The following is a 12848-nucleotide window of genomic DNA, read 5'->3' as shown; positions in this document are numbered from 1 at the left end:
TTCCTCTCCCACTCCCCTGCTGTGTTCCCTCTCTTGCTGGCTGTCTCTCTCTCTGTCAAATAAATAAATAAAATCTTTAAAAAAAAAATCAGTTGACCATAATGTGAGCCTTTATTTCTGGATTCTCAGTTCCATTCTATTGATCTATATGTCTATTCTTTTGCCTCTATCACCCTGTACTAAGACTTGTAGTAAGTTTCAAAATTGGAAACTGTGAGCCCTCCCATTTGTTCTTTTTCAAGATTGTTTTGGCTAGTCTGGGTCATTTCAATTTCCATACGAATTTTAGGATAAGCTAATCATTTCTACAAAGAAGTTTGCTAGAACTTTTATAGATATTGCACTGATTCTGAAAATCAATTTGAGGAATATCATCATCTTAACAATACTGTCTTCCAATCTATGAGCAGGAGATGTTTTTCCATTTATTTCAATCTCCTTTAATTTATTTCAATAATGTCTTATGGTTTTCAGAATATAAGTTTCATATTTCTTTCATTAAATTTATTCCTGAGTATTTTGTTCTTTTGGATGCTATTTTAGATGGAATTATTTTCTTAATGTCATTTTCAGATTTTTCATTACAAGAATATAAAATGCAATTAATTTTTGTATATCGACCTTATATTCCGGCAACCTGCTCACCTCATTGTTAGCTCTATTCGTTTTTTCATGAATTTAATATTATTAGTATTTTCTATATTTAATATGATGCCATCTGCAAATAACAATAGTTTTCCTTTTTCCATTTCAATCTGGATGCCTTTTATTTCATGTTCTTGCCTAATCGCTCTGCATAGACCTCCAGTAAAATGTTGAAGGAATGATGAAAGTAGATAGACATCCTTGTCTAGTTCCTGATCTTAGGGTGAAAGCATTTAGTCTTTCACCATTAGGTAGTTGTTATTTGTGAGGTTTTCATGGATGTCCCATATCAGATCTAGGACATTTGGAGTCATATTTTTATTTCTAAAGAAAATCCTTTAGAATTTTCTTTATTACACATCTGCTGATGAAAAACTCACTCATCATTTTTAATGTTTTTTCTTTACCTTCGTTCTTGAAAGATGCATTTGCCAAATATATAAAATTGTGTGTCGGCAGCTATTTCCTTATTGCACCTTGACGATACCATCCCCCTGTCTTTTGCCTTCCGTTGTCGCTGACCTCCACCCGCTGCTCCTGTGAAAGTCATCTCTGTTTCACTGGCTGCTATTAAAAATTCTCCTTGTCTTTGATTTTCAGCAATGTCATCATGTGTCTAGGACTATATTTCTTTTGATTTATCTTGCTTGAGAATTTGGGGCCTCTTAAATCTGTGCATTGGTGTCTTTCATCGGTTCTGAAAAATTCTCAGTGATCATCTCTTCGACTACAGCATCTGCTGTATTCTTTCCCACTCCTCCTTTATGGATTGCGTTAAACATTTGTTTGTATCTTATCACTGTATCTTCCATGACTCTTACCTCCTTTTCTTTCTTTTTCTTTCTTTCTTTCTTTCTTTCTTTCTTTCTTTCTTTCTTTCTTTCTTCTTTCTTTCTTTCTTTCTTCTTTCTCCCTCCGTCCCTCTCTCCCTCCTTCCCTTCTTTCCTTCCTTTCTTCCTCCCACCCCCTCTCTCATTTATCCCCATACTGTAGATAATTTCTTCTGATGGTTCTATCAGTTCATTAACCCCTTCTTTGAGTGTGAATAAGCTGCTATTGTGTTGGGTTTTGATTTTTGTTGTTTTTTTCTCAGGGAGACTTATTTAGGTGTATGCCTAGTTATCTTTGGCTGTATGTTGTATATTACATTTTTTAAATTATTTAAAGGAATAATTTGAGGCCCACAATAAATAGACAGTGCTCAAGGGAGAATTTGAATTTCCTTTACGTCAAATGCTCAGGGTTTTGCTAGTATGAAACTATCTTAAACCAAATTATCTGTAACACTAGGGATTTTTTTTTTAAAGCTGCAATTCTGGACTTCCGAATCATCCTTATCTTGAGCATTTACACTTTTGGGGTCCCAGCTTAATGTAGGGTAGTGTCTTGTCTGTCCATGTCTAGTTCTCATGGAAATAACTTTGATTTTTTTCTCTTCTGTGCATATCCTACCAAGTTGTCAAAACAAAGATCCTAATTTTGAAGAGTCAGCCAATGTCCTCAGTTAAAAGTGATTTCCATGCTCGTTTACATCTCAGGGTTCTGTTTTTCCTTCACTTTTGGAGGGGTAATTCTGTTATCTTGTCACTTTATTATGTTTTCAAGAAGCTTTTTCTTAAATTTTTTCAGCTTTTTAAATAGTTCCTAGTAGAAGGTTTGATCAAATTACCTAGCCCACCATTCCTAAAATTAAGAAACCTCCCCACCTAGCTGACATTTCTACCATTTCTACTGCCCAGCCTAAAGCTAATAGACCAGTTTTCCCTATACTTCTCAAAGCATCCTTTCCTGAAGATTCAAAGATCCAGCTTCTTCTGTTCAGTGATTCTCAGTGCTACCACTTTTTCTCTCCAGGGCTGGATTAGGGCCAGGCTAACCAGGCAACTGATAGTGTGATAGTCCATATGGGATATTAAACCATCACTGAATACATTGGAAATATGATGTCAATTAACTGAGGTTTCCTTATACAACTCCTTACCTTGTTGGTGAAAAGTTAAATAGACCTACTCCCTCCAAAGCAGAATATGCCCTGTGGTAAAAAATTTTAAAACACATCTCTTCAGCACCTATATTTTTCTCTGAACTTCTCCAACCCAGAGCCAGCCTGCTAATGGTTGCTGAAGCTCTCTGTTACAGAGAATTGATATTACAAAAATGAATCATGCATGGCATAGGGCCATTTCCTGAGATTTATTTTTAAATTGTTTAACTTTTTAATAAGCCTACCAAGGAAAGGTCTGCTTCAGAAAATAATAAAATTATGGGTGAGAATGAAAACTACAAAAAAGTGAAGGACATTTTATGGAATATTTTTAGGGCAGCTTTAATCAATGGAAGTGAATTATTCATAAAAATAAGTTGTTCTTGCCACTTCTAAATGAGTGCTGAACAAATATTTAAAGACTTTAGGTTGGACAGAGGGCTCTAAATTATTAGTCTGCCTGGATGTTTCTTGATTTCATCTTCCTCTAGCTTAGGTGCTCCCCAAAAGACGCTCACAAATCCACTTTTAATGTAGTTTTTCAAAATTTTGCTGTTAATCACTCTAGGCAAGGGAATAAATAAAAATAAAGGAATAAATACAGTGAAGTACAAAAATCTCACGTTTTCCAGTTTTCTTATAGCATTAGTTCTGTATTACCACTCCTTACCACTCTCTGAAATAATAACCAAGTTCCAGTAGACATCAATTCTCCAGCTTTATTCCTGACCATTAAACTCCATACAACTACCGATTATCTCCTTTATCTTAGGGGAGACTGTCCCCAGGCATCAAGATGCAGAAAGCTGCGTCTAGGAAAGATGGCTTCTGGGTAGGATAACATGTATTTCTTTCTCTCTATCTGATCAGCCCTAGCTGAATTTGTCAGGACTCCATCAGTTAAAGGTAGAAAAACCCAATTCAAACCTGCTTGAGCAAAGGGTAAAGTGGGACAGCGGGGCAGGAAGGTTTGTTGGCTCACATAACTGAAAAAATTTAAGAGTAAAACTCTCTTCAGGCATGGTCTAGTAGAGGGGCTCAGACATCATCAAGAATTAGTATCTCTTGGACGCCTGGGTAGCTCAGTCGGTTAAGTGACTGCCTTTGGCTCAGGTCATAATCCCAGTGTCCTGGGATCAAGCCCCACATCAGGCTCCCTGCTCAGTGAGGGGCCTGCTTCTCCCTCTGCTACTCCCCCTGCCTGCTGCCTGTGCTCCAGCTCTCTCTCTGTCAAATAAATAAATAAAATCTTAAAAACAAACAAACAAACAAAAAAAAGAATTAGCATCTCTTCATCTCTCCTTATTTTTCTCTAAAATTGGCTTTATTCCAGATTCCAGTAGGAGGCTCCAGCATCTCTAAGCATTCTTCAGACTCCATGCCAGAAGTCCCAGCAAACAAGCCCTTCTTCTCTCCCAACAGTCCCGACAAAACATCCAGAATTAAAAGTCTCACTGACCTGGTTTGTCTCTTGTGCCCATCTGTGATCCAACCACTGCAACCAAGGAGGTGAAAGATGCTGGTTGGCCAGCACCCAGTCACATGTCTGCCTCCAGAGAGGAAACCACTAGAACCTAGTGGACTGAGAAGGATACAGGGTTGTTCCTCAAAAGAGTGGGCAAGGTGTGTAACTTAGGTGACAACTATCCCAGTTTGCCTAAAATTGAGGGGGTTTCCCAGGTCCTATGACTTTCAGTGATATAAGTGGGATGGTCTCAAGCAAAACAGGATGTCTGGTCACCCTAATGCTGGTTACCAAATGATTCAAACAGCTAACACTGAGCCCCAGTGCCCTGTAACCTATATATCTGGAGGAGTACAAGATTCTCCCTGAAAATGTATGGCTTCACCCTCGCCCTTCCTGCCTGTGCTCTGTGGTGGAGGATACACTGTCAGTGTCACTGTATTAGAACGTGGGATAGATAGGTACACGGCAGGCTCAGCCTCAGGCTGCTCACTGAGCTAGATCCAAAGGAGCCTGACCCACTCAAACCAGAGTTTCAAGTGCCCTTTCTGTTGAGAAGCTCTGCCTTGAAGGTCACTCTCCGGGTTTCTTGATCCCTGTACTTCCCCCAGGCCCATGTGCACATTCCCCTCTCTTCTCTTGCTTCATTTCACTTCTCTTCACTTTTTCCCTCTTTTCTCTTTGATCCTAAAAAACGAAGGCCACTCTCTCTCCGAGCCCATGTCTATTCCTCAGCCTGACATGAATGTTCCTCCCACAACACTCATACTTGCCAGTCTCTCTCAACTTACAATTGCCTTGGCCAATAATTTCCGAACAGGGAATGTGCACAGCCCAGGGATGGACCAAACAATCCACTGGGTACAGAGAGATAATTTTAGAACTTCTATTTACAATCACTTTTGTATTATCTTCCTTTCATTTCCATGTTAGGCTAGGTTTCACAATGCAACACAGAAACATAGTAGCACATATAGATCACTTATGATTAAGCGTATCTGGGGACCAGGATGGTGCCTTATTCATTTCCATAGTCCCAGTGCTGGGTGTACTGCCTGGCTCACCAATTGCTTTTTAGACAAAGGCATCCATGAATGAATCAAATCAATCAATCAATGATGTTTCTTATTCTCTGTCCCCAAAACATTCTAGACGAGTCCCTTGTAAGGTCTTGGTCGCTGTCCTTAGGGATTTTTCATTGCTTACCTTGTCTTCCATGTCCGAGGTAAATGATTTTTCACCAAACACACCACACCCCCTTCCAACCACCTCAGCCCCTCTCCTCTCAGCCAGATCATCCTGAGTCCTCAAGATCTCCTATCTCTGTCCATCTGCATCTCATCCCAAAGTCAGCACAGCCCCTCAGGATGACCAAAATTCCCACTGTCACCTTCAGCTCAAGAGCCTTGTCTCTTCCCCTGTATCCTGGCATTGCTCCCCTTCAACAATCTCAGCGGCCAGCATCTCACTGGTTATAAGACCACTCCTAGTCTCCCAGCTCTGGGCTTCTGTACCCATGCTGGTCCATGGCAATGGTTTTCCCATCTGAAAATAAATGAGGGGAAAGAGGAGGATAATGTGGAACATAAATACAAATATATATGTCCTAGATAGCCATGACTATGCTTTATTCTCAGATTGTGGTTTTCTATTAAAATATTCTTTTTCTTATAAATGAGAGTGATTGTTATAATTAGTTATTCCCTTACTGGGCAAAATCAAAATCCAGTGTCCTCTTTGGGTCCTGGAGTCTTTTATATGAAAATTTTCTCATTCATACAATTCAAAAGTCTGGGGATTACCAAACCATCAGCAAACAGAAAAGGTTTCGTTTGATTTGTTTTTAAGGTGGAGAGAAAGGAAGTTGATTCATGGGGTGAAATACAAATAGTTCAGAAGAGGTTACAAACTGAGCCGTGCCATTCAATCATTGGGCCTTAGCCACCTCTTTCCTAATAGCAGCGTTTAGAGCTGGGGGGTCAGGGAGCATGACGCTCCTGGAACGCTGAGCCGCAATGAGGGAGGGATGCTCTCAGAGAAAGACAGGTGAGAGCAGGGCAGTCAGGCTCAACTGTGATGTCATCACACTAGTGCCAAGGGCTGATTCTGTCTTAAAACTTTTGCTCTAAAGGGGCCTTTTATATTTCAGGGTACTCCTTGATATTGACCTGGGCTGGCAACAGGAAAAATCTGGGCATTGTGGATCGTGTCCATATTCCTGCTGCATCTTGCTTTATCACCAAGGCGGCAGTGTTTGGGTTTCCCAGCTAAAACTGTTTAGCAAACAAATAGGGACCTAATTCTTGTCTAGCCTGAGACGATGCATAATGTTCAAATTCTTTTCCAAATAAGCTAGGCGTATTTTTATTAAAAATCCATATACTATTAGTCACTCAAACTGGGACTCAACAATATGGCAAGATCTAGAGAACCAACAAAAAATGGGCAGTAACGGATAGCCATGCTTATAGGCTTTAGAATCAAATCTCCAGACTGAAACGGCATGGGGCACTTGGGCCATTTATACCCCCTGTCCACAGTCAGGGGAGTATTATCTTGTTACTCCCACAAACCAAACCAAGTGGAAATGAGTCACCAAGTGGCTGAGTCCTGTCCTTGGAACACCCACATTTGACTGAAACTCAGGGCTCCGTGGTCATTTTTCTGAGTCATATCTGACTCGGCAGCATGAGCTCATGACAAGAACATGCTGAGTTTCTCCTACAGGTTCTGGAATGGACATTTCACCTGGAAAGAGTAGGTTGGTTCTCTCACTTCTGGAAATTTTAATTTGTTTTTCAGAGCCCACACTCAGTGCTAAGGAACTCTGGACATAGTGGCAGGCAGCCTGTGTTTTCAAAATACTCCTATACAGTAGACAAAAAACATGCCTTATTTCTCTGGAAAACAGAGACCCAGTTTTGGTGAAATGGTAAAACAGTGTGAGAGTTAAGATATAAATTTCTTCACATGTTATCATTCATACCAAGATAGCTTTGCCTCTGATTCCCGGATTTGGTAAAAATAATAATAATAATAAATTTAAAAATCCTACAAGTTTCCAAGAATCCTTGACCACTGACCATCTGGAGAGAAAGTTAGATATAAGAAGTGTTTGCTTGGGCACCTGGGTGGCTCAGTTGGTTAAGCATTTGCCTTCCACTTGGGTCATAATCCCGGGGTCCTGGGATCGAGTCCAGCGTCAGGCTCCCTGCTCAGCGGGGCGTCTGCTTCTCCCCCTCCCTCTCCCTCTGCCTGCTGCTCCACTTGCTTGTGATCTCTCTTTCTAATAAATAAATAAAAATCTTAAAAAAAAAATAAGTGTTCTCTTGACTACAGGAATAAGGTGTTCTGGCAACCAGAAGGGCGGAGCTATAAGGAATAAGCCTCGGGGAGCCTGGGTGGCACAGCGGTTAAGCATCTGCCTTCGGCTCAGGGCGTGATCCCGGCGTTATGGGATCGAGCCCCACATCAGTCTCCTCTGCTATGAGCCTGCTTCTTCCTCTCCCACTTCCCCTGCTTGTGTTTCCTCTCTCGCTGGCTGTCTCTATCTCTGTCGAATAAATAAATAAAATCTTTAAAAAAAAAAAAAGGAATAAGCCTCACAGTCAACTGACAGGCATTTTGGGTCAGAATTCTCTCTTCCCAGTTGGGGACTCACAATTGCCCAATGGCAGAGCACATCACCAAGATACGGTCTCCTCTTTTTCTGCTACTCACGTAATGAGATTTCTCCTAAGCAGTTGCCTTTCCCTGAAGATCTAAATGAGATTGTTTTGAGCCCTCATTCTACTTTGGGAAAGTCTACTGCCCACTCCCAGATTTCACAGAATTTTACATTTTCGCACCCACTGCTGATTCCAGCTCCCTGCCCATACTGAAGACTTGTTCTCTGCCCTGCCCTTCCAGAGCTGTTCTCCCCTCTGCACTCAAGTATCAACCCAGATACGGAGCTCAGCCCTCAGATGTTATTTCAAGTTCACAGCAATACTGAATGGAAAACACAGAGAGTTCTGCATACTCCCTGCCCCCACACATGCATCACCTCCCCCACTACCAATGTCCAACACCAGAGTTCTACATCCCTCACAATCGGTGAACCAATGTAACATCATTAGCACCCAGAGTCCATAGTTTTTACATGAGCATGCACTCTTGGTGTACATTTATGGGCTCTGATAAGCATATAGTGACATGCGTCCATCCATTGTAGTTTCATACAGAATAGCTTCACTACCTTAAAAATCTCTCATACTCCTTTGATTAATCCTCCCAGAGCCCTGAGCCCCTGGCAATCACTGATCTTTTTTATTGCCCTCATAGTTCTGCCTTTTCCAGAATGTCAAATAGTTGGAATCATACAGAAGCCTTTTCAGATTGGCTTCTTTCACTCAGTAATATGCATTTAAAGTTCCTCCATGTCTTTCCGTGGCTTGATAGCTTATTTCTTTGAGCATTGGATAATAGCCCATTGTCTGGATATATCAGTTTATTTATCCATTCACCTACGAAAGACATCTTGGTACTGTCAAGTTTGGGCAATTATGAATAAAGCTTTTTATAAACAGCTGATGCAGGTTTTTTGGTGTGGACGTAAGTTTTCAACTCCTTTGGGCAAATACCGAGGAGCACAACTGCTGGATCTTATGCTAAGAGTATGTATCTCTGTAAGCAGCTGCCGAACCGTCTTCCAAAGTGGCTGTACCTTCTCATTTCCCCCACCAACGAACGAGAGCTCCGGTTGCTCCACATCCTCGTAGAATTTGGGGTTAGTGTTTTGGAGTTTAGCCATTCTAGTAGGTATGGAGTAGTATCGTGTTGTTCTAATTTGTAATTTCCTAATGACATTTTTTCCTAGGCTTGTCATCTGTATGTCTTCTTTGATGAGGTTCTGTTCAGATATTTTGCTTATTTTTTCATCAGGTTCTTCATTTTCTTATTGTTGAGTTTTAAGGTCTTAGTAGACTTTGGGTAAGAGTCTTTTATCCAAGTATGTTTTGGGATACAAAATATTTCTTTGAAAATATTTTCCTTTTGCAAATATTTTCTATCTGTCTGTGGCTTGTCTTCTCATTGTTTTGATATTCTCAATTTTTACAGATATAATTCTGCCATCTTCTGGTTTCTATTGCTACAATTGATATACGACTATAATTCCTTTCTTTTGGGTTTTTTAAAGGTTTTTCCCTTTATCTTTTGTACTTTGCAATGCTACAATGCACCCAGATGTTGATTTATTTTTATTCACCTTTCATGGAACTATTGGACATCCTTAATATGGGATTAATGCTTTTCACAAGTTCTAGAAAATTCTTAGGCGGTCACTTAGCAAATAGGGTCTTTCCCTCAGTCTCTTTGTTCTCTGGTTCTGGAACTCCTGTCAGATATATGTTGGAGCTTCTCATTCTATCCTCCAAGCTTCCTACTGCTGTTTCATGTTTTCTATCCCTTTATTTCTCTTTATGTTTTGTGTCATTTTCTCAGTTCCATATTTTAGTTCTATTTGATTTATTGAAATAGAGCAGCAGCGATACTTTGGGAGGGCCTCACAGACAAAGCCCTTTCGTCTCCAAGTATTTTTGAGACATAACCAACCTGCAGGCCCTTCCAGGCAGCGCCCTCTAAACCTGCTTTACCCTCTACAGAGGGGAACCTGGCTAATCAGGAAAGAAACTCCCTCCGAAGGTAAACAGTGAGTAGAGTGTACATATGGCAGAAAACAAATGGCTCTTGGTACCATGTTGTGGAAATTATCTCGCTTGGGTAGATAAAGGAGGAGGGCAAGCTCAGGTGGCACTGTTGAGTCCCCTCCTCCATTACTTGGCCCATCGGTGACGTGTACACCAGCCTCCCCGAGAAAACGCCATCCCTACGCTCTGCACGCTCAGAACCAGGCTGTCCCTCTGTCGCGTGGCGCTCTGTGCCAACGCTGCACCCCACCATGGCCGTGACCGCCTGCCAGGGCTTGGGGTTCGTGGTTTCACTGCTCGGGATTGCGGGCATCATCGCCGCCACCTGCATGGATCAGTGGAGCACGCAGGACTTGTACAACAACCCGGTGACAGCGGTGTTCAACTACCAAGGGCTGTGGCGCTCCTGCGTCCGAGAGAGCTCCGGCTTCACCGAGTGCCGAGGCTACTTCACGCTGCTGGGGCTGCCAGGTAAGGGCGGGGTGCCAGCCGGCTGGGGGGAGATGGAGGCCGCCGGCTGGGGTGCCACAGAGGGACCGCTGGGGAAAGAGGAGCCGCAGCTACCACCACCAGAGTCAGAACAGGAGTGCGGGGACCTTAGGGAGAGGGGCTTTCTGAGCTCTCAGGCCTCCTGTTCCCCTCACTGGATGGTGCCCAATTTTTCCCAACCGGGACATCCTTTAAACAACTCCTATGTGAACAATGGCATTGAGACTCAATCGCACATAGGAACAGGACTCAAGAGACCCAACTTTAGCCCCCTCTTTCCTTTAGCCCTATGATGCCTAGGCCCAGCTTCCAAGGAAGCCTAAGCACGCAGCAACAAGAGAAAGGGGTGGAGGGAAGAGAGAGAGAGAAAGAACTGAGTGCGGTGTTTCTCGGAGCGGTGCTGGATGGGCCCCTTCTCTGTGGCTCTAGGCTCCTGACCATCAGAAAATATTGGCCACGTGGAATCAGATTCAGGGTGCTCTCTCTGCACAGAGGCCTTCTGTGGCAAGGGATCTCTGCCATGCAGGCGAGGTGTGTGGGCCGTGATGCCCACTTCCCCAGATTGGTATTAACCATACAAGGATTGTGTGTTTGTTGGCTTAGTAGATGGGTCATTTTAACTTGAAAAAAATTCAAGTCTCAAGAGTAGGTGTTAAAAGTGTAAAAAAAAAAAAAAAGGAAATGTTAAAAGTGTCTTTCATACATGTAACAGAGTAAGACAGTGAATAAACTTGTCACTTTTATTATTTAGTTCTTTGTTCCTTCCATAAATGCACATCAAAGTTTTGGGAGGGACACTGATCTAAGATGGGCATTGTAGGGAGCTCCAGAAATAGAAAATGGGGCCTTCCCCTCCAGGAACTTGCCATCTGACTATAGGGTCAAGACTTAGAAACATATAAAAAGTGACAAGTAAAGACTTAAGTCACACTTTATACACGCCACACCTACTGATGGAGAGCTCACTGCAACCTCAGGATTCTTGGGGTTAGCACCCTCAAAATTATGAAAGTGCACCCCAGGCTGGGTATGACAGGGCACCAAGTGAGGCCAGAGAGCCAGTGCTACAGAGATGAGAAGAGTATGGAACCGCTCAGGAAAGCCTCCACCGAGGAGGAAAAACCACAAGGGAGCCTTGAAAGGCAGGTCGGGTTTGGAAAGGGCAGCGATGCAGAAGGAAAAGCAGCCCGAGCAAAGGCATGAGGATGGTACCACCCGAGTCTTACCTGGGGGAAAATCAAAGAGTGACCTTGGCTGGCGGAGTGGGTTTGTGTGAGCACGATCATGGAAGGCAGTGAATGCCCTCTTAGAGAGGTGGGGACTGGCTATAAGCACGGGGACATGAGTCAGATCCGTGGGTGACCTGCTGCAGATTCAGTGGGGTCTCCCTCCACTAGGGACTGGAGCAAAGACGAGTCACCCCCACATCCTTGTATGCTGCTGACCCAGCCTTAGCTCTGAGTCTAACCATCTGTCCTTGACATTCTCCCTCACCTCAAATGCAAAAGCCCAAGATCTCTCCAGAAACTAGGACCTGGGCCCATGCAGAGCTAGAGGCCTTGGTGGAGGGAATCAGCCTGGAGCTGACCTCTTGCCACACAGAGCACCCCCGTGACACGGAGGAGCTCATATGCTCCACAAAGGGAGGATAACAACGGTGGATCACGTACTAGGACTTGAGTAAACAATTGGCTTGCAACATTTTGTGTAACCTCTGCAAACCGCCCTGTGAGTTTCGTGCTGTTATTATCACCCTTTTAGAAACAAGGAAAGTAAGTTTGAGTGGCCCAAGGTCACATACAGATGGAGCCAGGGCTCAGACCCTGTTCTGCCTCCACCTAAGCCCCAGTTGGCTGCCCTAGTATGGAGCCCCGAGACTCTCGGGCTCCAAACAGACATCTCTCCGACCCAAAGCAAAAGCCCCCAGCGTGGAAGGGCCTTCCCAGCCTCACCTCCTGCGGAAGCCTGGTGCCCAACCCCACACAGACTTCTTGGGCAGCTCTCCTGGACTAACAACAGCTGTCAACATGCCCGTGGGTGTTTTACAGATGGAGCCAGAGAGGCAGAGCAACTTGCCCAAGCTCCCAGAGCTAAAATTGGGCCAGACCAAAACTGCCCGTTAGGCCTTCTCTCAGAACCTTCTAGCACTGTGTGTGTGTGTGTGTGTGTGTACGCGCATGTGTGTAAATCCTGTCACTAGATAGTTTAGAGAACTATTTTTTAAAAAGAATTTTCTAGGAACCCCTTTTAAAGGAAAAAAATTCTTGTAGACCCTCAATGTTCTCTTAAATTATGCTTATTTTGGTGTTACTTTAATGTATTCAAGCATAGCAATAGATTTAAATTCCTAATGCACGTAAGTCTTATACCGGTACAAAAGGCGCATTTGCAAATGTAATTCAAATAACACTGAAAAACTAATCAATCTAAATTTCAAAATTAGTGTGGTGCTAGGGATAGGGTTCATTTGCATTTGGAGTTTAACAAAGATAGAGCCTCAAGGCCAATTTTGCATTTTAGTTGTTCCGGTGTTTTGACGTCAGTATCACTAACAAGTATTCTCTACTTGCATAGG

The sequence above is a fragment of the Ailuropoda melanoleuca genome, chromosome 6 (genome assembly GCF_002007445.2).
Source record: "Ailuropoda melanoleuca isolate Jingjing chromosome 6, ASM200744v2, whole genome shotgun sequence".
NCBI classification, from domain to species: Eukaryota; Metazoa; Chordata; class Mammalia; order Carnivora; family Ursidae; genus Ailuropoda; species Ailuropoda melanoleuca.
The sequence above is the reverse complement of the archived record's forward strand: the minus strand, read 5'-3'. Positions refer to the sequence as shown.